This window comes from Rhinoderma darwinii, unplaced genomic scaffold (assembly GCF_050947455.1).
Source record: "Rhinoderma darwinii isolate aRhiDar2 unplaced genomic scaffold, aRhiDar2.hap1 Scaffold_742, whole genome shotgun sequence".
NCBI lineage: Eukaryota > Metazoa > Chordata > Amphibia > Anura > Rhinodermatidae > Rhinoderma > Rhinoderma darwinii.
In genome coordinates this window covers 175660-198336 of record NW_027464304.1, presented here as the reverse complement: position 1 = coordinate 198336, position 22677 = coordinate 175660, and the positions used below count along the sequence as shown (strand labels likewise).

Sequence of the window (22677 nt, the reverse complement as noted above, 5' to 3'; positions counted from 1 at the left end):
TTGATTGATTGATTGATGCAGCACAACAGTCAAATAGTGGAGTGGAGTAGGGGAACAGCAAACAGCCAATAAAGCAGCCCGCCCGCTCGCCTGCCCGCCACAATGGACCTACCTGTGTACACTAGATGGATGTGATGGAATGTACTGTCGTCCCTACATTTCAAGAAGAAGTAAGAATTGCAATTGCAACAAAGCCTTGCTTGCCTACAAAGAGAGCAGCAATTTGGATTTGTTACTATGTTACCTAGAAGAATAACAAACTGTGCAAGGATGGAGGTTGTAGGAGCAAAGAGAAGTTGTCTGTAAAGTTGGTGGATGCCTATTTTCCATTTTGCAGTCCCTTGTCTCCCTCTTGTGGCCTCCTGGAGGCAACTAGCTGTGCAAAAAAAAGACAGCCTGGCGGCCGGCTGTTGCAGTGTTGCCCTCTCAGGCAACACTGAGTGACTGACTGAGCCTCACCGTCTTATATAAAGTTCAGACGGAACTTTGCACGTGTCATAGTGGAGCCCTCAGGATTCCAGAGCCAGCTTTCTGACATCATAATGGGGCCTCAGAGATAAAAGCCTGGGCCCAGGCAGTGTTGGTCAGTGCTGCTCAGCAGGCAGCACTGGACTGGACTGGATTACAGCTGATACAAGGTGTGAAGGAACAAGGGGTGGCTGTGGGCATGCACTTGCTGCCGCTGCCAGTGTTTATCTGCATGGCAGCAGGGCATTTGGGCGTTGCCAGGAAGGCGTTTTTATGTAGATTCCTCCTCTTTCAGCACTGCATTGTGGTGCAAGCAAAAGAAGCAAATCCTGTCTGGCTTCCTCTCCGGCCTTTATTCACCTCCCGTGTAGCTGTGAGTGTGTGAGCCTGCAGGGCCCCATGGAATTGCCTAGAAGTAGGCTGAATCGCTGCAAGGGCTGAACAGCAGTATCGGGCAGGCTCGGGCAACGCGCGGCCCGTTCGGGTTATCGCTTCTCGGCCTTTTGGCTAAGATCAAGTGTAGTATCTGTTCTTATCAGTTTAATATCTGATACGTCCCCTATCTGGGGACCATATATTAAATGGATTTTTAGAACAGGGAGATGGAAATAGAGCTTGCTCTGTCCACTCCACGCATTGACCTGGTATTGCAGTATTTCCAGGACCGGTGCACCCTTTCCTTATGTGTTGACTAAAAGCAGATTCCAAAAGTGTTTTTTGTCTTTGCTATTGTTTCTGTCTTTCTGAAGGGATCTCCCCTTTTAATCCCATTATTTCAACACCTGTTGGACAATGCATGAGTGATAATGAGCTCATTGATTAAATGCAATTAATGAATAGATTGCCACCTCTTGTTGTGTGTCGTCTGTGTTTCTGTGTTTCCGGCATTTCACATTGGAACACCTCATTCACCTTCCTTGTCTTCTCTCCGCCCTCCCTTTTAGGTAAGTTAAAGAGCTGCACCTGAGCCAGCCACTGATTGATTGATTGATTGATTGATTGATTGATTGATTGATTGATGCAGCACAACAGTCAAATAGTGGAGTGGAGTAGGGGAACAGCAAACAGCCAATAAAGCAGCCCGCCCGCTCGCCTGCCCGCCACAATGGACCTACCTGTGTACACTAGATGGATGTGATGGAATGTACTGTCGTCCCTACATTTCAAGAAGAAGTAAGAATTGCAGTTGCAACAAAGCCTTGCTTGCCTACAAAGAGAGCAGCAATTTGGATTTGTTACTATGTTACCTAGAAGAATAACAAACTGTGCAAGGATGGAGGTTGTAGGAGCAAGGAGAAGTTGTCTGTAAAGTTGGTGGATGCCTATTTTCCATTTTGCAGTCCCTTGTCTCCCTCTTGTGGCCTCCTGGAGGCAACTAGCTGTGCAAAAAAAAGACAGCCTGGCGGCCGGCTGTTGCAGTGTTGCCCTCTCAGGCAACACTGAGTGACTGACTGAGCCTCACCGTCTTATATAAAGTTCAGACGGAACTTTGCACGTGTCATAGTGGAGCCCTCAGGATTCCAGAGCCAGCTTTCTGACATCATAATGGGGCCTCAGAGATAAAAGCCTGGGCCCAGGCAGTGTTGGTCAGTGCTGCTCAGCAGGCAGCACTGGACTGGACTGGATTACAGCTGATACAAGGTGTGAAGGAACAAGGGGTGGCTGTGGGCATGCACTTGCTGCCGCTGCCAGTGTTTATCTGCATGGCAGCAGGGCATTTGGGCGTTGCCAGGAAGGCGTTTTTATGTAGATTCCTCCTCTTTCAGCACTGCATTGTGGTGCAAGCAAAAGAAGCAAATCCTGTCTGGCTTCCTCTCCGGCCTTTATTCACCTCCCGTGTAGCTGTGAGTGTGTGAGCCTGCAGGGCCCCATGGAATTGCCTAGAAGTAGGCTGAATCGCTGCAAGGGCTGAACAGCAGTATCGGGCAGGCTCGGGCAACGCGCGGCCCGTTCGGGTTATCGCTTCTCGGCCTTTTGGCTAAGATCAAGTGTAGTATCTGTTCTTATCAGTTTAATATCTGATACGTCCCCTATCTGGGGACCATATATTAAATGGATTTTTAGAACAGGGAGATGGAAATAGAGCTTGCTCTGTCCACTCCACGCATTGACCTGGTATTGCAGTATTTCCAGGACCGGTGCACCCTTTCCTTATGTGTTGACTAAAAGCAGATTCCAAAAGTGTTTTTTGTCTTTGCTATTGTTTCTGTCTTTCTGAAGGGATCTCCCCTTTTAATCCCATTATTTCAACACCTGTTGGACAATGCATGAGTGATAATGAGCTCATTGATTAAATGCAATTAATGAATAGATTGCCACCTCTTGTTGTGTGTCGTCTGTGTTTCTGTGTTTCCGGCATTTCACATTGGAACACCTCATTCACCTTCCTTGTCTTCTCTCCGCCCTCCCTTTTAGGTAAGTTAAAGAGCTGCACCTGAGCCAGCCACTGATTGATTGATTGATTGATTGATTGATTGATTGATTGATTGATTGATTGATTGATTGATTGATGCAGCACAACAGTCAAATAGTGGAGTGGAGTAGGGGAACAGCAAACAGCCAATAAAGCAGCCCGCCCGCTCGCCTGCCCGCCACAATGGACCTACCTGTGTACACTAGATGGATGTGATGGGTCCCTACATTTCAAGAAGAAGTAAGAATTGCAGTTGCAACAAAGCCTTGCTTGCCTACAAAGAGAGCAGCAATTTGGATTTGTTACTATGTTACCTAGAAGAATAACAAACTGTGCAAGGATGGAGGTTGTAGGAGCAAGGAGAAGTTGTCTGTAAAGTTGGTGGATGCCTATTTTCCATTTTGCAGTCCCTTGTCTCCCTCTTGTGGCCTCCTGGAGGCAACTAGCTGTGCAAAAAAAAGACAGCCTGGCGGCCGGCTGTTGCAGTGTTGCCCTCTCAGGCAACACTGAGTGACTGACTGAGCCTCACCGTCTTATATAAAGTTCAGACGGAACTTTGCACGTGTCATAGTGGAGCCCTCAGGATTCCAGAGCCAGCTTTCTGACATCATAATGGGGCCTCAGAGATAAAAGCCTGGGCCCAGGCAGTGTTGGTCAGTGCTGCTCAGCAGGCAGCACTGGACTGGACTGGATTACAGCTGATAGAAGGAACAAGGGGTGGCTGTGGGCATGCACTTGCTGCCGCTGCCAGTGTTTATCTGCATGGCAGCAGGGCATTTGAGCGTTGCCAGGAAGGCGTTTTTATGTAGATTCCTCCTCTTTCAGCACTGCATTGTGGTGCAAGCAAAAGAAGCAAATCCTGTCTGGCTTCCTCTCCGGCCTTTATTCACCTCCCGTGTAGCTGTGAGTGTGTGAGCCTGCAGGGCCCCATGGAATTGCCTAGAAGTAGGCTGAATCGCTGCAAGGGCTGAACAGCAGTATCGGGCAGGCTCGGGCAACGCGCGGCCCGTTCGGGTTATCGCTTCTCGGCCTTTTGGCTAAGATCAAGTGTAGTATCTGTTCTTATCAGTTTAATATCTGATACGTCCCCTATCTGGGGACCATATATTAAATGGATTTTTAGAACAGGGAGATGGAAATAGAGCTTGCTCTGTCCACTCCACGCATTGACCTGGTATTGCAGTATTTCCAGGACCGGTGCACCCTTTCCTTATGTGTTGACTAAAAGCAGATTCCAAAAGTGTTTTTTGTCTTTGCTATTGTTTCTGTCTTTCTGAAGGGATCTCCCCTTTTAATCCCATTATTTCAACACCTGTTGGACAATGCATGAGTGATAATGAGCTCATTGATTAAATGCAATTAATGAATAGATTGCCACCTCTTGTTGTGTGTCGTCTGTGTTTCTGTGTTTCCGGCATTTCACATTGGAACACCTCATTCACCTTCCTTGTCTTCTCTCCGCCCTCCCTTTTAGGTAAGTTAAAGAGCTGCACCTGAGCCAGCCACTGATTGATTGATTGATTGATTGATTGATTGATTGATTGATTGATTGATTGATTGATTGATGCAGCACAACAGTCAAATAGTGGAGTGGAGTAGGGGAACAGCAAACAGCCAATAAAGCAGCCCGCCCGCTCGCCTGCCCGCCACAATGGACCTACCTGTGTACACTAGATGGATGTGATGGAATGTACTGTCGTCCCTACATTTCAAGAAGAAGTAAGAATTGCAGTTGCAACAAAGCCTTGCTTGCCTACAAAGAGAGCAGCAATTTGGATTTGTTACTATGTTACCTAGAAGAATAACAAACTGTGCAAGGATGGAGGTTGTAGGAGCATGGAGAAGTTGTCTGTAAAGTTGGTGGATGCCTATTTTCCATTTTGCAGTCCCTTGTCTCCCTCTTGTGGCCTCCTGGAGGCAACTAGCTGTGCAAAAAAAAGACAGCCTGGCGGCCGGCTGTTGCAGTGTTGCCCTCTCAGGCAACACTGAGTGACTGACTGAGCCTCACCGTCTTATATAAAGTTCAGACGGAACTTTGCACGTGTCATAGTGGAGCCCTCAGGATTCCAGAGCCAGCTTTCTGACATCATAATGGGGCCTCAGAGATAAAAGCCTGGGCCCAGGCAGTGTTGGTCAGTGCTGCTCAGCAGGCAGCACTGGACTGGACTGGATTACAGCTGATACAAGGTGTGAAGGAACAAGGGGTGGCTGTGGGCATGCACTTGCTGCCGCTGCCAGTGTTTATCTGCATGGCAGCAGGGCATTTGGGCGTTGCCAGGAAGGCGTTTTTATGTAGATTCCTCCTCTTTCAGCACTGCATTGTGGTGCAAGCAAAAGAAGCAAATCCTGTCTGGCTTCCTCTCCGGCCTTTATTCACCTCCCGTGTAGCTGTGAGTGTGTGAGCCTGCAGGGCCCCATGGAATTGCCTAGAAGTAGGCTGAATCGCTGCAAGGGCTGAACAGCAGTATCGGGCAGGCTCGGGCAACGCGCGGCCCGTTCGGGTTATCGCTTCTCGGCCTTTTGGCTAAGATCAAGTGTAGTATCTGTTCTTATCAGTTTAATATCTGATACGTCCCCTATCTGGGGACCATATATTAAATGGATTTTTAGAACAGGGAGATGGAAATAGAGCTTGCTCTGTCCACTCCACGCATTGACCTGGTATTGCAGTATTTCCAGGACCGGTGCACCCTTTCCTTATGTGTTGACTAAAAGCAGATTCCAAAAGTGTTTTTTGTCTTTGCTATTGTTTCTGTCTTTCTGAAGGGATCTCCCCTTTTAATCCCATTATTTCAACACCTGTTGGACAATGCATGAGTGATAATGAGCTCATTGATTAAATGCAATTAATGAATAGATTGCCACCTCTTGTTGTGTGTCGTCTGTGTTTCTGTGTTTCCGGCATTTCACATTGGAACACCTCATTCACCTTCCTTGTCTTCTCTCCGCCCTCCCTTTTAGGTAAGTTAAAGAGCTGCACCTGAGCCAGCCACTGATTGATTGATTGATTGATTGATTGATTGATTGATTGATTGATTGATTGATTGATTGATTGATGCAGCACAACAGTCAAATAGTGGAGTGGAGTAGGGGAACAGCAAACAGCCAATAAAGCAGCCCGCCCGCTCGCCTGCCCGCCACAATGGACCTACCTGTGTACACTAGATGGATGTGATGGAATGTACTGTCGTCCCTACATTTCAAGAAGAAGTAAGAATTGCAGTTGCAACAAAGCCTTGCTTGCCTACAAAGAGAGCAGCAATTTGGATTTGTTACTATGTTACCTAGAAGAATAACAAACTGTGCAAGGATGGAGGTTGTAGGAGCAAGGAGAAGTTGTCTGTAAAGTTGGTGGATGCCTATTTTCCATTTTGCAGTCCCTTGTCTCCCTCTTGTGGCCTCCTGGAGGCAACTAGCTGTGCAAAAAAAAGACAGCCTGGCGGCCGGCTGTTGCAGTGTTGCCCTCTCAGGCAACACTGAGTGACTGACTGAGCCTCACCGTCTTATATAAAGTTCAGACGGAACTTTGCACGTGTCATAGTGGAGCCCTCAGGATTCCAGAGCCAGCTTTCTGACATCATAATGGGGCCTCAGAGATAAAAGCCTGGGCCCAGGCAGTGTTGGTCAGTGCTGCTCAGCAGGCAGCACTGGACTGGACTGGATTACAGCTGATACAAGGTGTGAAGGAACAAGGGGTGGCTGTGGGCATGCACTTGCTGCCGCTGCCAGTGTTTATCTGCATGGCAGCAGGGCATTTGAGCGTTGCCAGGAAGGCGTTTTTATGTAGATTCCTCCTCTTTCAGCACTGCATTGTGGTGCAAGCAAAAGAAGCAAATCCTGTCTGGCTTCCTCTCCGGCCTTTATTCACCTCCCGTGTAGCTGTGAGTGTGTGAGCCTGCAGGGCCCCATGGAATTGCCTAGAAGTAGGCTGAATCGCTGCAAGGGCTGAACAGCAGTATCGGGCAGGCTCGGGCAACGCGCGGCCCGTTCGGGTTATCGCTTCTCGGCCTTTTGGCTAAGATCAAGTGTAGTATCTGTTCTTATCAGTTTAATATCTGATACGTCCCCTATCTGGGGACCATATATTAAATGGATTTTTAGAACAGGGAGATGGAAATAGAGCTTGCTCTGTCCACTCCACGCATTGACCTGGTATTGCAGTATTTCCAGGACCGGTGCACCCTTTCCTTATGTGTTGACTAAAAGCAGATTCCAAAAGTGTTTTTTGTCTTTGCTATTGTTTCTGTCTTTCTGAAGGGATCTCCCCTTTTAATCCCATTATTTCAACACCTGTTGGACAATGCATGAGTGATAATGAGCTCATTGATTAAATGCAATTAATGAATAGATTGCCACCTCTTGTTGTGTGTCGTCTGTGTTTCTGTGTTTCCGGCATTTCACATTGGAACACCTCATTCACCTTCCTTGTCTTCTCTCCGCCCTCCCTTTTAGGTAAGTTAAAGAGCTGCACCTGAGCCAGCCACTGATTGATTGATTGATTGATTGATTGATTGATTGATTGATTGATTGATTGATTGATTGATTGATTGATGCAGCACAACAGTCAAATAGTGGAGTGGAGTAGGGGAACAGCAAACAGCCAATAAAGCAGCCCGCCCGCTCGCCTGCCCGCCACAATGGACCTACCTGTGTACACTAGATGGATGTGATGGAATGTACTGTCGTCCCTACATTTCAAGAAGAAGTAAGAATTGCAGTTGCAACAAAGCCTTGCTTGCCTACAAAGAGAGCAGCAATTTGGATTTGTTACTATGTTACCTAGAAGAATAACAAACTGTGCAAGGATGGAGGTTGTAGGAGCAAGGAGAAGTTGTCTGTAAAGTTGGTGGATGCCTATTTTCCATTTTGCAGTCCCTTGTCTCCCTCTTGTGGCCTCCTGGAGGCAACTAGCTGTGCAAAAAAAAGACAGCCTGGCGGCCGGCTGTTGCAGTGTTGCCCTCTCAGGCAACACTGAGTGACTGACTGAGCCTCACCGTCTTATATAAAGTTCAGACGGAACTTTGCACGTGTCATAGTGGAGCCCTCAGGATTCCAGAGCCAGCTTTCTGACATCATAATGGGGCCTCAGAGATAAAAGCCTGGGCCCAGGCAGTGTTGGTCAGTGCTGCTCAGCAGGCAGCACTGGACTGGACTGGATTACAGCTGATACAAGGTGTGAAGGAACAAGGGGTGGCTGTGGGCATGCACTTGCTGCCGCTGCCAGTGTTTATCTGCATGGCAGCAGGGCATTTGGGCGTTGCCAGGAAGGCGTTTTTATGTAGATTCCTCCTCTTTCAGCACTGCATTGTGGTGCAAGCAAAAGAAGCAAATCCTGTCTGGCTTCCTCTCCGGCCTTTATTCACCTCCCGTGTAGCTGTGAGTGTGTGAGCCTGCAGGGCCCCATGGAATTGCCTAGAAGTAGGCTGAATCGCTGCAAGGGCTGAACAGCAGTATCGGGCAGGCTCGGGCAACGCGCGGCCCGTTCGGGTTATCGCTTCTCGGCCTTTTGGCTAAGATCAAGTGTAGTATCTGTTCTTATCAGTTTAATATCTGATACGTCCCCTATCTGGGGACCATATATTAAATGGATTTTTAGAACAGGGAGATGGAAATAGAGCTTGCTCTGTCCACTCCACGCATTGACCTGGTATTGCAGTATTTCCAGGACCGGTGCACCCTTTCCTTATGTGTTGACTAAAAGCAGATTCCAAAAGTGTTTTTTGTCTTTGCTATTGTTTCTGTCTTTCTGAAGGGATCTCCCCTTTTAATCCCATTATTTCAACACCTGTTGGACAATGCATGAGTGATAATGAGCTCATTGATTAAATGCAATTAATGAATAGATTGCCACCTCTTGTTGTGTGTCGTCTGTGTTTCTGTGTTTCCGGCATTTCACATTGGAACACCTCATTCACCTTCCTTGTCTTCTCTCCGCCCTCCCTTTTAGGTAAGTTAAAGAGCTGCACCTGAGCCAGCCACTGATTGATTGATTGATTGATTGATTGATTGATTGATTGATTGATTGATTGATTGATGCAGCACAACAGTCAAATAGTGGAGTGGAGTAGGGGAACAGCAAACAGCCAATAAAGCAGCCCGCCCGCTCGCCTGCCCGCCACAATGGACCTACCTGTTTACACTAGATGGATGTGATGGAATGTACTGTCGTCCCTACATTTCAAGAAGAAGTAAGAATTGCAGTTGCAACAAAGCCTTGCTTGCCTACAAAGAGAGCAGCAATTTGGATTTGTTACTATGTTACCTAGAAGAATAACAAACTGTGCAAGGATGGAGGTTGTAGGAGCAAGGAGAAGTTGTCTGTAAAGTTGGTGGATGCCTATTTTCCATTTTGCAGTCCCTTGTCTCCCTCTTGTGGCCTCCTGGAGGCAACTAGCTGTGCAAAAAAAAGACAGCCTGGCGGCCGGCTGTTGCAGTGTTGCCCTCTCAGGCAACACTGAGTGACTGACTGAGCCTCACCGTCTTATATAAAGTTCAGACGGAACTTTGCACGTGTCATAGTGGAGCCCTCAGGATTCCAGAGCCAGCTTTCTGACATCATAATGGGGCCTCAGAGATAAAAGCCTGGGCCCAGGCAGTGTTGGTCAGTGCTGCTCAGCAGGCAGCACTGGACTGGACTGGATTACAGCTGATACAAGGTGTGAAGGAACAAGGGGTGGCTGTGGGCATGCACTTGCTGCCGCTGCCAGTGTTTATCTGCATGGCAGCAGGGCATTTGGGCGTTGCCAGGAAGGCGTTTTTATGTAGATTCCTCCTCTTTCAGCACTGCATTGTGGTGCAAGCAAAAGAAGCAAATCCTGTCTGGCTTCCTCTCCGGCCTTTATTCACCTCCCGTGTAGCTGTGAGTGTGTGAGCCTGCAGGGCCCCATGGAATTGCCTAGAAGTAGGCTGAATCGCTGCAAGGGCTGAACAGCAGTATCGGGCAGGCTCGGGCAACGCGCGGCCCATTCGGGTTATCGCTTCTCGGCCTTTTGGCTAAGATCAAGTGTAGTATCTGTTCTTATCAGTTTAATATCTGATACGTCCCCTATCTGGGGACCATATATTAAATGGATTTTTAGAACAGGGAGATGGAAATAGAGCTTGCTCTGTCCACTCCACGCATTGACCTGGTATTGCAGTATTTCCAGGACCGGTGCACCCTTTCCTTATGTGTTGACTAAAAGCAGATTCCAAAAGTGTTTTTTGTCTTTGCTATTGTTTCTGTCTTTCTGAAGGGATCTCCCCTTTTAATCCCATTATTTCAACACCTGTTGGACAATGCATGAGTGATAATGAGCTCATTGATTAAATGCAATTAATGAATAGATTGCCACCTCTTGTTGTGTGTCGTCTGTGTTTCTGTGTTTCCGGCATTTCACATTGGAACACCTCATTCACCTTCCTTGTCTTCTCTCCGCCCTCCCTTTTAGGTAAGTTAAAGAGCTGCACCTGAGCCAGCCACTGATTGATTGATTGATTGATTGATTGATTGATTGATTGATTGATTGATTGATTGATTGATTGATTGATGCAGCACAACAGTCAAATAGTGGAGTGGAGTAGGGGAACAGCAAACAGCCAATAAAGCAGCCCGCCCGCTCGCCTGCCCGCCACAATGGACCTACCTGTGTACACTAGATGGATGTGATGGAATGTACTGTCGTCCCTACATTTCAAGAAGAAGTAAGAATTGCAGTTGCAACAAAGCCTTGCTTGCCTACAAAGAGAGCAGCAATTTGGATTTGTTACTATGTTACCTAGAAGAATAACAAACTGTGCAAGGATGGAGGTTGTAGGAGCAAGGAGAAGTTGTCTGTAAAGTTGGTGGATGCCTATTTTCCATTTTGCAGTCCCTTGTCTCCCTCTTGTGGCCTCCTGGAGGCAACTAGCTGTGCAAAAAAAAGACAGCCTGGCGGCCGGCTGTTGCAGTGTTGCCCTCTCAGGCAACACTGAGTGACTGACTGAGCCTCACCGTCTTATATAAAGTTCAGACGGAACTTTGCACGTGTCATAGTGGAGCCCTCAGGATTCCAGAGCCAGCTTTCTGACATCATAATGGGGCCTCAGAGATAAAAGCCTGGGCCCAGGCAGTGTTGGTCAGTGCTGCTCAGCAGGCAGCACTGGACTGGACTGGATTACAGCTGATACAAGGTGTGAAGGAACAAGGGGTGGCTGTGGGCATGCACTTGCTGCCGCTGCCAGTGTTTATCTGCATGGCAGCAGGGCATTTGGGCGTTGCCAGGAAGGCGTTTTTATGTAGATTCCTCCTCTTTCAGCACTGCATTGTGGTGCAAGCAAAAGAAGCAAATCCTGTCTGGCTTCCTCTCCGGCCTTTATTCACCTCCCGTGTAGCTGTGAGTGTGTGAGCCTGCAGGGCCCCATGGAATTGCCTAGAAGTAGGCTGAATCGCTGCAAGGGCTGAACAGCAGTATCGGGCAGGCTCGGGCAACGCGCGTCCCGTTCGGGTTATCGCTTCTCGGCCTTTTGGCTAAGATCAAGTGTAGTATCTGTTCTTATCAGTTTAATATCTGATACGTCCCCTATCTGGGGACCATATATTAAATGGATTTTTAGAACAGGGAGATGGAAATAGAGCTTGCTCTGTCCACTCCACGCATTGACCTGGTATTGCAGTATTTCCAGGACCGGTGCACCCTTTCCTTATGTGTTGACTAAAAGCAGATTCCAAAAGTGTTTTTTGTCTTTGCTATTGTTTCTGTCTTTCTGAAGGGATCTCCCCTTTTAATCCCATTATTTCAACACCTGTTGGACAATGCATGAGTGATAATGAGCTCATTGATTAAATGCAATTAATGAATAGATTGCCACCTCTTGTTGTGTGTCGTCTGTGTTTCTGTGTTTCCGGCATTTCACATTGGAACACCTCATTCACCTTCCTTGTCTTCTCTCCGCCCTCCCTTTTAGGTAAGTTAAAGAGCTGCACCTGAGCCAGCCACTGATTGATTGATTGATTGATTGATTGATTGATTGATTGATGCAGCACAACAGTCAAATAGTGGAGTGGAGTAGGGGAACAGCAAACAGCCAATAAAGCAGCCCGCCCGCTCGCCTGCCCGCCACAATGGACCTACCTGTGTACACTAGATGGATGTGTTGGAATGTACTGTCGTCCCTACATTTCAAGAAGAAGTAAGAATTGCAGTTGCAACAAAGCCTTGCTTGCCTACAAAGAGAGCAGCAATTTGGATTTGTTACTATGTTACCTAGAAGAATAACAAACTGTGCAAGGATGGAGGTTGTAGGAGCAAGGAGAAGTTGTCTGTAAAGTTGGTGGATGCCTATTTTCCATTTTGCAGTCCCTTGTCTCCCTCTTGTGGCCTCCTGGAGGCAACTAGCTGTGCAAAAAAAAGACAGCCTGGCGGCCGGCTGTTGCAGTGTTGCCCTCTCAGGCAACACTGAGTGACTGACTGAGCCTCACCGTCTTATATAAAGTTCAGACGGAACTTTGCACGTGTCATAGTGGAGCCCTCAGGATTCCAGAGCCAGCTTTCTGACATCATAATGGGGCCTCAGAGATAAAAGCCTGGGCCCAGGCAGTGTTGGTCAGTGCTGCTCAGCAGGCAGCACTGGACTGGACTGGATTACAGCTGATACAAGGTGTGAAGGAACAAGGGGTGGCTGTGGGCATGCACTTGCTGCCGCTGCCAGTGTTTATCTGCATGGCAGCAGGGCATTTGGGCGTTGCCAGGAAGGCGTTTTTATGTAGATTCCTCCTCTTTCAGCACTGCATTGTGGTGCAAGCAAAAGAAGCAAATCCTGTCTGGCTTCCTCTCCGGCCTTTATTCACCTCCCGTGTAGCTGTGAGTGTGTGAGCCTGCAGGGCCCCATGGAATTGCCTAGAAGTAGGCTGAATCGCTGCAAGGGCTGAACAGCAGTATCGGGCAGGCTCGGGCAACGCGCGGCCCGTTCGGGTTATCGCTTCTCGGCCTTTTGGCTAAGATCAAGTGTAGTATCTGTTCTTATCAGTTTAATATCTGATACGTCCCCTATCTGGGGACCATATATTAAATGGATTTTTAGAACAGGGAGATGGAAATAGAGCTTGCTCTGTCCACTCCACGCATTGACCTGGTATTGCAGTATTTCCAGGACCGGTGCACCCTTTCCTTATGTGTTGACTAAAAGCAGATTCCAAAAGTGTTTTTTGTCTTTGCTATTGTTTCTGTCTTTCTGAAGGGATCTCCCCTTTTAATCCCATTATTTCAACACCTGTTGGACAATGCATGAGTGATAATGAGCTCATTGATTAAATGCAATTAATGAATAGATTGCCACCTCTTGTTGTGTGTCGTCTGTGTTTCTGTGTTTCCGGCATTTCACATTGGAACACCTCATTCACCTTCCTTGTCTTCTCTCCGCCCTCCCTTTTAGGTAAGTTAAAGAGCTGCACCTGAGCCAGCCACTGATTGATTGATTGATTGATTGATTGATTGATTGATTGATTGATGCAGCACAACAGTCAAATAGTGGAGTGGAGTAGGGGAACAGCAAACAGCCAATAAAGCAGCCCGCCCGCTCGCCTGCCCGCCACAATGGACCTACCTGTGTACACTAGATGGATGTGATGGAATGTACTGTCGTCCCTACATTTCAAGAAGAAGTAAGAATTGCAGTTGCAACAAAGCCTTGCTTGCCTACAAAGAGAGCAGCAATTTGGATTTGTTACTATGTTACCTAGAAGAATAACAAACTGTGCAAGGATGGAGGTTGTAGGAGCAAGGAGAAGTTGTCTGTAAAGTTGGTGGATGCCTATTTTCCATTTTGCAGTCCCTTGTCTCCCTCTTGTGGCCTCCTGGAGGCAACTAGCTGTGCAAAAAAAAGACAGCCTGGCGGCCGGCTGTTGCAGTGTTGCCCTCTCAGGCAACACTGAGTGACTGACTGAGCCTCACCGTCTTATATAAAGTTCAGACGGAACTTTGCACGTGTCATAGTGGAGCCCTCAGGATTCCAGAGCCAGCTTTCTGACATCATAATGGGGCCTCAGAGATAAAAGCCTGGGCCCAGGCAGTGTTGGTCAGTGCTGCTCAGCAGGCAGCACTGGACTGGACTGGATTACAGCTGATACAAGGTGTGAAGGAACAAGGGGTGGCTGTGGGCATGCACTTGCTGCCGCTGCCAGTGTTTATCTGCATGGCAGCAGGGCATTTGGGCGTTGCCAGGAAGGCGTTTTTATGTAGATTCCTCCTCTTTCAGCACTGCATTGTGGTGCAAGCAAAAGAAGCAAATCCTGTCTGGCTTCCTCTCCGGCCTTTATTCACCTCCCGTGTAGCTGTGAGTGTGTGAGCCTGCAGGGCCCCATGGAATTGCCTAGAAGTAGGCTGAATCGCTGCAAGGGCTGAACAGCAGTATCGGGCAGGCTCGGGCAACGCGCGGCCCGTTCGGGTTATCGCTTCTCGGCCTTTTGGCTAAGATCAAGTGTAGTATCTGTTCTTATCAGTTTAATATCTGATACGTCCCCTATCTGGGGACCATATATTAAATGGATTTTTAGAACAGGGAGATGGAAATAGAGCTTGCTCTGTCCACTCCACGCATTGACCTGGTATTGCAGTATTTCCAGGACCGGTGCACCCTTTCCTTATGTGTTGACTAAAAGCAGATTCCAAAAGTGTTTTTTGTCTTTGCTATTGTTTCTGTCTTTCTGAAGGGATCTCCCCTTTTAATCCCATTATTTCAACACCTGTTGGACAATGCATGAGTGATAATGAGCTCATTGATTAAATGCAATTAATGAATAGATTGCCACCTCTTGTTGTGTGTCGTCTGTGTTTCTGTGTTTCCGGCATTTCACATTGGAACACCTCATTCACCTTCCTTGTCTTCTCTCCGCCCTCCCTTTTAGGTAAGTTAAAGAGCTGCACCTGAGCCAGCCACTGATTGATTGATTGATTGATTGATTGATTGATTGATTGATTGATTGATGCAGCACAACAGTCAAATAGTGGAGTGGAGTAGGGGAACAGCAAACAGCCAATAAAGCAGCCCGCCCGCTCGCCTGCCCGCCACAATGGACCTACCTGTGTACACTAGATGGATGTGATGGAATGTACTGTCGTCCCTACATTTCAAGAAGAAGTAAGAATTGCAGTTGCAACAAAGCCTTGCTTGCCTACAAAGAGAGCAGCAATTTGGATTTGTTACTATGTTACCTAGAAGAATAACAAACTGTGCAAGGATGGAGGTTGTAGGAGCAAGGAGAAGTTGTCTGTAAAGTTGGTGGATGCCTATTTTCCATTTTGCAGTCCCTTGTCTCCCTCTTGTGGCCTCCTGGAGGCAACTAGCTGTGCAAAAAAAAGACAGCCTGGCGGCCGGCTGTTGCAGTGTTGCCCTCTCAGGCAACACTGAGTGACTGACTGAGCCTCACCGTCTTATATAAAGTTCAGACGGAACTTTGCACGTGTCATAGTGGAGCCCTCAGGATTCCAGAGCCAGCTTTCTGACATCATAATGGGGCCTCAGAGATAAAAGCCTGGGCCCAGGCAGTGTTGGTCAGTGCTGCTCAGCAGGCAGCACTGGACTGGACTGGATTACAGCTGATACAAGGTGTGAAGGAACAAGGGGTGGCTGTGGGCATGCACTTGCTGCCGCTGCCAGTGTTTATCTGCATGGCAGCAGGGCATTTGGGCGTTGCCAGGAAGGCGTTTTTATGTAGATTCCTCCTCTTTCAGCACTGCATTGTGGTGCAAGCAAAAGAAGCAAATCCTGTCTGGCTTCCTCTCCGGCCTTTATTCACCTCCCGTGTAGCTGTGAGTGTGTGAGCCTGCAGGGCCCCATGGAATTGCCTAGAAGTAGGCTGAATCGCTGCAAGGGCTGAACAGCAGTATCGGGCAGGCTCGGGCAACGCGCGGCCCGTTCGGGTTATCGCTTCTCGGCCTTTTGGCTAAGATCAAGTGTAGTATCTGTTCTTATCAGTTTAATATCTGATACGTCCCCTATCTGGGGACCATATATTAAATGGATTTTTAGAACAGGGAGATGGAAATAGAGCTTGCTCTGTCCACTCCACGCATTGACCTGGTATTGCAGTATTTCCAGGACCGGTGCACCCTTTCCTTATGTGTTGACTAAAAGCAGATTCCAAAAGTGTTTTTTGTCTTTGCTATTGTTTCTGTCTTTCTGAAGGGATCTCCCCTTTTAATCCCATTATTTCAACACCTGTTGGACAATGCATGAGTGATAATGAGCTCATTGATTAAATGCAATTAATGAATAGATTGCCACCTCTTGTTGTGTGTCGTCTGTGTTTCTGTGTTTCCGGCATTTCACATTGGAACACCTCATTCACCTTCCTTGTCTTCTCTCCGCCCTCCCTTTTAGGTAAGTTAAAGAGCTGCACCTGAGCCAGCCACTGATTGATTGATTGATTGATTGATTGATTGATTGATTGATTGATTGATTGATTGATTGATTGATTGATGCAGCACAACAGTCAAATAGTGGAGTGGAGTAGGGGAACAGCAAACAGCCAATAAAGCAGCCCGCCCGCTCGCCTGCCCGCCACAATGGACCTACCTGTGTACACTAGATGGATGTGATGGAATGTACTGTCGTCCCTACATTTCAAGAAGAAGTAAGAATTGCAGTTGCAACAAAGCCTTGCTTGCCTACAAAGAGAGCAGCAATTTGGATTTGTTACTATGTTACCTAGAAGAATAACAAACTGTGCAAGGATGGAGGTTGTAGGAGCAAGGAGAAGTTGTCTGTAAAGTTGGTGGATGCCTATTTTCCATTTTGCAGTCCCTTGTCTCCCTCTTGTGGCCTCCTGGAGGCAACTAGCTGTGCAAAAAAAAGACAGCCTGGCGGCCGGCTGTTGCAGTGTTGCCCTCTCAGGCAACACTGAGTGACTGACTGAGCCTCACCGTCTTATATAAAGTTCAGACGGAACTTTGCACGTGTCATAGTGGAGCCCTCAGGATTCCAGAGCCAGCTTTCTGACATCATAATGGGGCCTCAGAGATAAAAGCCTGGGCCCAGGCAGTGTTGGTCAGTGCTGCTCAGCAGGCAGCACTGGACTGGACTGGATTACAGCTGATACAAGGTGTGAAGGAACAAGGGGTGGCTGTGGGCATGCACTTGCTGCCGCTGCCAGTGTTTATCTGCATGGCAGCAGGGCATTTGGGCGTTGCCAGGAAGGCGTTTTTATGTAGATTCCTCCTCTTTCAGCACTGCATTGTGGTGCAAGCAAAAGAAGCAAATCCTGTCTGGCTTCCTCTCCGGCCTTTATTCACCTCCCGTGTAGCTGTGAGTGTGTGAGCCTGCAGGGCCCCATGGAATTGCCTAGAAGTAGGCTGAATCGCTGCAAGGGCTGAACAGCAGTATCGGGCAGGCTCGGGCAACGCGCGGCCCGTTCGGGTTATCGCTTCTCGGCCTTTTGGCTAAGATCAAGTGTAGTATCTGTTCTTATCAGTTTAATATCTGATACGTCCCCTATCTGGGGACCATATATTAAATGGATTTTTAGAACAGGGAGATGGAAATAGAGCTTGCTCTGTCCACTCCACGCATTGACCTGGTATTGCAGTATTTCCAGGACCGGTGCACCCTTTCCTTATGTGTTGACTAAAAGCAGATTCCAAAAGTGTTTTTTGTCTTTGCTATTGTTTCTGTCTTTCTGAAGGGATCTCCCCTTTTAATCCCATTATTTCAACACCTGTTGGACAATGCATGAGTGATAATGAGCTCATTGATTAAATGCAATTAATGAATAGATTGCCACCTCTTGTTGTGTGTCGTCTGTGTTTCTGTGTTTCCGGCATTTCACATTGGAACACCTCATTCACCTTCCTTGTCTTCTCTCCGCCCTCCCTTTTAGGTAAGTTAAAGAGCTGCACCTGAGCCAGCCACTGATTGATTGATTGATTGATTGATTGATTGATTGATTGATTGATTGATGCAGCACAACAGTCAAATAGTGGAGTGGAGTAGGGGAACAGCAAACAGCCAATAAAGCAGCCCGCCCGCTCGCCTGCCCGCCACAATGGACCTACCTGTGTACACTAGATGGATGTGATGGAATGTACTGTCGTCCCTACATTTCAAGAAGAAGTAAGAATTGCAGTTGCAACAAAGCCTTGCTTGCCTACAAAGAGAGCAGCAATTTGGATTTGTTACTATGTTACCTAGAAGAATAACAAACTGTGCAAGGATGGAGGTTGTAGGAGCAAGGAGAAGTTGTCTGTAAAGTTGGTGGATGCCTATTTTCCATTTTGCAGTCCCTTGTCTCCCTCTTGTGGCCTCCTGGAGGCAACTAGCTGTGCAAAAAAAAGACAGCCTGGCGGCCGGCTGTTGCAGTGTTGCCCTCTCAGGCAACACTGAGTGACTGACTGAGCCTCACCGTCTTATATAAAGTTCAGACGGAACTTTGCACGTGTCATAGTGGAGCCCTCAGGATTCCAGAGCCAGCTTTCTGACATCATAATGGGGCCTCAGAGATAAAAGCCTGGGCCCAGGCAGTGTTGGTCAGTGCTGCTCAGCAGGCAGCACTGGACTGGACTGGATTACAGCTGATACAAGGTGTGAAGGAACAAGGGGTGGCTGTGGGCATGCACTTGCTGCCGCTGCCAGTGTTTATCTGCATGGCAGCAGGGCATTTGGGCGTTGCCAGGAAGGCGTTTTTATGTAGATTCCTCCTCTTTCAGCACTGCATTGTGGTGCAAGCAAAAGAAGCAAATCCTGTCTGGCTTCCTCTCCGGCCTTTATTCACCTCCCGTGTAGCTGTGAGTGTGTGAGCCTGCAGGGCCCCATGGAATTGCCTAGAAGTAGGCTGAATCGCTGCAAGGGCTGAACAGCAGTATCGGGCAGGCTCGGGCAACGCGCGGCCCGTTCGGGTTATCGCTTCTCGGCCTTTTGGCTAAGATCAAGTGTAGTATCTGTTCTTATCAGTTTAATATCTGATACGTCCCCTATCTGGGGACCATATATTAAATGGATTTTTAGAACAGGGAGATGGAAATAGAGCTTGCTCTGTCCACTCCACGCATTGACCTGGTATTGCAGTATTTCCAGGACCGGTGCACCCTTTCCTTATGTGTTGACTAAAAGCAGATTCCAAAAGTGTTTTTTGTCTTTGCTATTGTTTCTGTCTTTCTGAAGGGATCTCCCCTTTTAATCCCATTATTTCAACACCTGTTGGACAATGCATGAGTGATAATGAGCTCATTGATTAAATGCAATTAATGAATAGATTGCCACCTCTTGTTGTGTGTCGTCTGTGTTTCTGTGTTTCCGGCATTTCACATTGGAACACCTCATTCACCTTCCTTGTCTTCTCTCCGCCCTCCCTTTTAGGTAAGTTAAAGAGCTGCACCTGAGCCAGCCACTGATTGATTGATTGATTGATTGATTGATTGATTGATTGATTGATTGATGCAGCACAACAGTCAAATAGTGGAGTGGAGTAGGGGAACAACAAACAGCCAATAAAGCAGCCCGCCCGCTCGCCTGCCCGCCACAATGGACCTACCTGTGTACACTAGATGGATGTGATGGAATGTACTGTCGTCCCTACATTTCAAGAAGAAGTAAGAATTGCAGTTGCAACAAAGCCTTGCTTGCCTACAAAGAGAGCAGCAATTTGGATTTGTTACTATGTTACCTAGAAGAATAACAAACTGTGCAAGGATGGAGGTTGTAGGAGCAAGGAGAAGTTGTCTGTAAAGTTGGTGGATGCCTATTTTCCATTTTGCAGTCCCTTGTCTCCCTCTTGTGGCCTCCTGGAGGCAACTAGCTGTGCAAAAAAAAGACAGCCTGGCGGCCGGCTGTTGCAGTGTTGCCCTCTCAGGCAACACTGAGTGACTGACTGAGCCTCACCGTCTTATATAAAGTTCAGACGGAACTTTGCACGTGTCATAGTGGAGCCCTCAGGATTCCAGAGCCAGCTTTCTGACATCATAATGGGGCCTCAGAGATAAAAGCCTGGGCCCAGGCAGTGTTGGTCAGTGCTGCTCAGCAGGCAGCACTGGACTGGACTGGATTACAGCTGATACAAGGTGTGAAGGAACAAGGGGTGGCTGTGGGCATGCACTTGCTGCCGCTGCCAGTGTTTATCTGCATGGCAGCAGGGCATTTGGGCGTTGCCAGGAAGGCGTTTTTATGTAGATTCCTCCTCTTTCAGCACTGCATTGTGGTGCAAGCAAAAGAAGCAAATCCTGTCTGGCTTCCTCTCCGGCCTTTATTCACCTCCCGTGTAGCTGTGAGTGTGTGAGCCTGCAGGGCCCCATGGAATTGCCTAGAAGTAGGCTGAATCGCTGCAAGGGCTGAACAGCAGTATCGGGCAGGCTCGGGCAACGCGCGGCCCGTTCGGGTTATCGCTTCTCGGCCTTTTGGCTAAGATCAAGTGTAGTATCTGTTCTTATCAGTTTAATATCTGATACGTCCCCTATCTGGGGACCATATATTAAATGGATTTTTAGAACAGGGAGATGGAAATAGAGCTTGCTCTGTCCACTCCACGCATTGACCTGGTATTGCAGTATTTCCAGGACCGGTGCACCCTTTCCTTATGTGTTGACTAAAAGCAGATTCCAAAAGTGTTTTTTGTCTTTGCTATTGTTTCTATCTTTCTGAAGGGATCTCCCCTTTTAATCCCATTATTTCAACACCTGTTGGACAATGCATGAGTGATAATGAGCTCATTGATTAAATGCAATTAATGAATAGATTGCCACCTCTTGTTGTGTGTCGTCTGTGTTTCTGTGTTTCCGGCATTTCACATTGGAACACCTCATTCACCTTCCTTGTCTTCTCTCCGCCCTCCCTTTTAGGTAAGTTAAAGAGCTGCACCTGAGCCAGCCACTGATTGATTGATTGATTGATTGATTGATTGATTGATTGATTGATTGATTGATTGATTGATGCAGCACAACAGTCAAATAGTGGAGTGGAGTAGGGGAACAGCAAACAGCCAATAAAGCAGCCCGCCCGCTCGCCTGCCCGCCACAATGGACCTACCTGTGTACACTAGATGGATGTGATGGAATGTACTGTCGTCCCTACATTTCAAGAAGAAGTAAGAATTGCAGTTGCAACAAAGCCTTGCTTGCCTACAAAGAGAGCAGCAATTTGGATTTGTTACTATGTTACCTAGAAGAATAACAAACTGTGCAAGGATGGAGGTTGTAGGAGCAAGGAGAAGTTGTCTGTAAAGTTGGTGGATGCCTATTTTCCATTTTGCAGTCCCTTGTCTCCCTCTTGTGGCCTCCTGGAGGCAACTAGCTGTGCAAAAAAAAGACAGCCTGGCGGCCGGCTGTTGCAGTGTTGCCCTCTCAGGCAACACTGAGTGACTGACTGAGCCTCACCGTCTTATATAAAGTTCAGACGGAACTTTGCACGTGTCATAGTGGAGCCCTCAGGATTCCAGAGCCAGCTTTCTGACATCATAATGGGGCCTCAGAGATAAAAGCCTGGGCCCAGGCAGTGTTGGTCAGTGCTGCTCAGCAGGCAGCACTGGACTGGACTGGATTACAGCTGATACAAGGTGTGAAGGAACAAGGGGTGGCTGTGGGCATGCACTTGCTGCCGCTGCCAGTGTTTATCTGCATGGCAGCAGGGCATTTGGGCGTTGCCAGGAAGGCGTTTTTATGTAGATTCCTCCTCTTTCAGCACTGCATTGTGGTGCAAGCAAAAGAAGCAAATCCTGTCTGGCTTCCTCTCCGGCCTTTATTCACCTCCCGTGTAGCTGTGAGTGTGTGAGCCTGCAGGGCCCCATGGAATTGCCTAGAAGTAGGCTGAATCGCTGCAAGGGCTGAACAGCAGTATCGGGCAGGCTCGGGCAACGCGCGGCCCGTTCGGGTTATCGCTTCTCGGCCTTTTGGCTAAGATCAAGTGTAGTATCTGTTCTTATCAGTTTAATATCTGATACGTCCCCTATCTGGGGACCATATATTAAATGGATTTTTAGAACAGGGAGATGGAAATAGAGCTTGCTCTGTCCACTCCACGCATTGACCTGGTATTGCAGTATTTCCAGGACCGGTGCACCCTTTCCTTATGTGTTGACTAAAAGCAGATTCCAAAAGTGTTTTTTGTCTTTGCTATTGTTTCTGTCTTTCTGAAGGGATCTCCCCTTTTAATCCCATTATTTCAACACCTGTTGGACAATGCATGAGTGATAATGAGCTCATTGATTAAATGCAATTAATGAATAGATTGCCACCTCTTGTTGTGTGTCGTCTGTGTTTCTGTGTTTCCGGCATTTCACATTGGAACACCTCATTCACCTTCCTTGTCTTCTCTCCGCCCTCCCTTTTAGGTAAGTTAAAGAGCTGCACCTGAGCCAGCCACTGATTGATTGATTGATTGATTGATTGATTGATTGATTGATTGATTGATTGATTGATTGATTGATGCAGCACAACAGTCAAATAGTGGAGTGGAGTAGGGGAACAGCAAACAGCCAATAAAGCAGCCCGCCCGCTCGCCTGCCCGCCACAATGGACCTACCTGTGTACACTAGATGGATGTGATGGAATGTACTGTCGTCCCTACATTTCAAGAAGAAGTAAGAATTGCAGTTGCAACAAAGCCTTGCTTGCCTACAAAGAGAGCAGCAATTTGGATTTGTTACTATGTTACCTAGAAGAATAACAAACTGTGCAAGGATGGAGGTTGTAGGAGCAAGGAGAAGTTGTCTGTAAAGTTGGTGGATGCCTATTTTCCATTTTGCAGTCCCTTGTCTCCCTCTTGTGGCCTCCTGGAGGCAACTAGCTGTGCAAAAAAAAGACAGCCTGGCGGCCGGCTGTTGCAGTGTTGCCCTCTCAGGCAACACTGAGTGACTG

General features: G+C 47.7%; 15 non-coding genes across 15 annotated transcripts; all 15 read left to right on the top strand.

Moving 5' to 3' along the window:
* Window positions 1–955: 955 nt before the first annotated feature.
* On the top strand, window positions 956–1146 carry LOC142730118 (U2 spliceosomal RNA). Its single transcript, XR_012878777.1, has one exon. It is a non-coding gene; the product is annotated as a U2 spliceosomal RNA (small nuclear RNA).
* Window positions 1147–2426: 1280 nt separating this feature from the next.
* On the top strand, window positions 2427–2617 carry LOC142730117 (U2 spliceosomal RNA). Its single transcript, XR_012878776.1, has one exon. It is a non-coding gene; the product is annotated as a U2 spliceosomal RNA (small nuclear RNA).
* Window positions 2618–3898: 1281 nt separating this feature from the next.
* On the top strand, window positions 3899–4089 carry LOC142730116 (U2 spliceosomal RNA). Its single transcript, XR_012878775.1, has one exon. It is a non-coding gene; the product is annotated as a U2 spliceosomal RNA (small nuclear RNA).
* A 1296-nt stretch (window positions 4090–5385) lies between these two features.
* On the top strand, window positions 5386–5576 carry LOC142730115 (U2 spliceosomal RNA). The gene has a single exon (XR_012878774.1). It is a non-coding gene; the product is annotated as a U2 spliceosomal RNA (small nuclear RNA).
* A 1300-nt stretch (window positions 5577–6876) lies between these two features.
* On the top strand, window positions 6877–7067 carry LOC142730114 (U2 spliceosomal RNA). The gene has a single exon (XR_012878773.1). It is a non-coding gene; the product is annotated as a U2 spliceosomal RNA (small nuclear RNA).
* A 1304-nt stretch (window positions 7068–8371) lies between these two features.
* LOC142730113 (U2 spliceosomal RNA) lies at window positions 8372–8562 on the top strand. The gene has a single exon (XR_012878772.1). It is a non-coding gene; the product is annotated as a U2 spliceosomal RNA (small nuclear RNA).
* Window positions 8563–9854: 1292 nt separating this feature from the next.
* On the top strand, window positions 9855–10045 carry LOC142730112 (U2 spliceosomal RNA). The gene has a single exon (XR_012878771.1). It is a non-coding gene; the product is annotated as a U2 spliceosomal RNA (small nuclear RNA).
* A 1304-nt stretch (window positions 10046–11349) lies between these two features.
* On the top strand, window positions 11350–11540 carry LOC142730110 (U2 spliceosomal RNA). The gene has a single exon (XR_012878769.1). It is a non-coding gene; the product is annotated as a U2 spliceosomal RNA (small nuclear RNA).
* A 1276-nt stretch (window positions 11541–12816) lies between these two features.
* LOC142730109 (U2 spliceosomal RNA) lies at window positions 12817–13007 on the top strand. The gene has a single exon (XR_012878768.1). It is a non-coding gene; the product is annotated as a U2 spliceosomal RNA (small nuclear RNA).
* A 1280-nt stretch (window positions 13008–14287) lies between these two features.
* LOC142730106 (U2 spliceosomal RNA) lies at window positions 14288–14478 on the top strand. Its single transcript, XR_012878767.1, has one exon. It is a non-coding gene; the product is annotated as a U2 spliceosomal RNA (small nuclear RNA).
* Window positions 14479–15762: 1284 nt separating this feature from the next.
* On the top strand, window positions 15763–15953 carry LOC142730105 (U2 spliceosomal RNA). The gene has a single exon (XR_012878766.1). It is a non-coding gene; the product is annotated as a U2 spliceosomal RNA (small nuclear RNA).
* Window positions 15954–17257: 1304 nt separating this feature from the next.
* Window positions 17258–17448, top strand: LOC142730104 (U2 spliceosomal RNA). The gene has a single exon (XR_012878765.1). It is a non-coding gene; the product is annotated as a U2 spliceosomal RNA (small nuclear RNA).
* Window positions 17449–18732: 1284 nt separating this feature from the next.
* Window positions 18733–18923, top strand: LOC142730103 (U2 spliceosomal RNA). Its single transcript, XR_012878764.1, has one exon. It is a non-coding gene; the product is annotated as a U2 spliceosomal RNA (small nuclear RNA).
* Window positions 18924–20207: 1284 nt separating this feature from the next.
* LOC142730102 (U2 spliceosomal RNA) lies at window positions 20208–20398 on the top strand. The gene has a single exon (XR_012878763.1). It is a non-coding gene; the product is annotated as a U2 spliceosomal RNA (small nuclear RNA).
* Window positions 20399–21694: 1296 nt separating this feature from the next.
* On the top strand, window positions 21695–21885 carry LOC142730101 (U2 spliceosomal RNA). Its single transcript, XR_012878762.1, has one exon. It is a non-coding gene; the product is annotated as a U2 spliceosomal RNA (small nuclear RNA).
* Window positions 21886–22677: the final 792 nt, after the last annotated feature.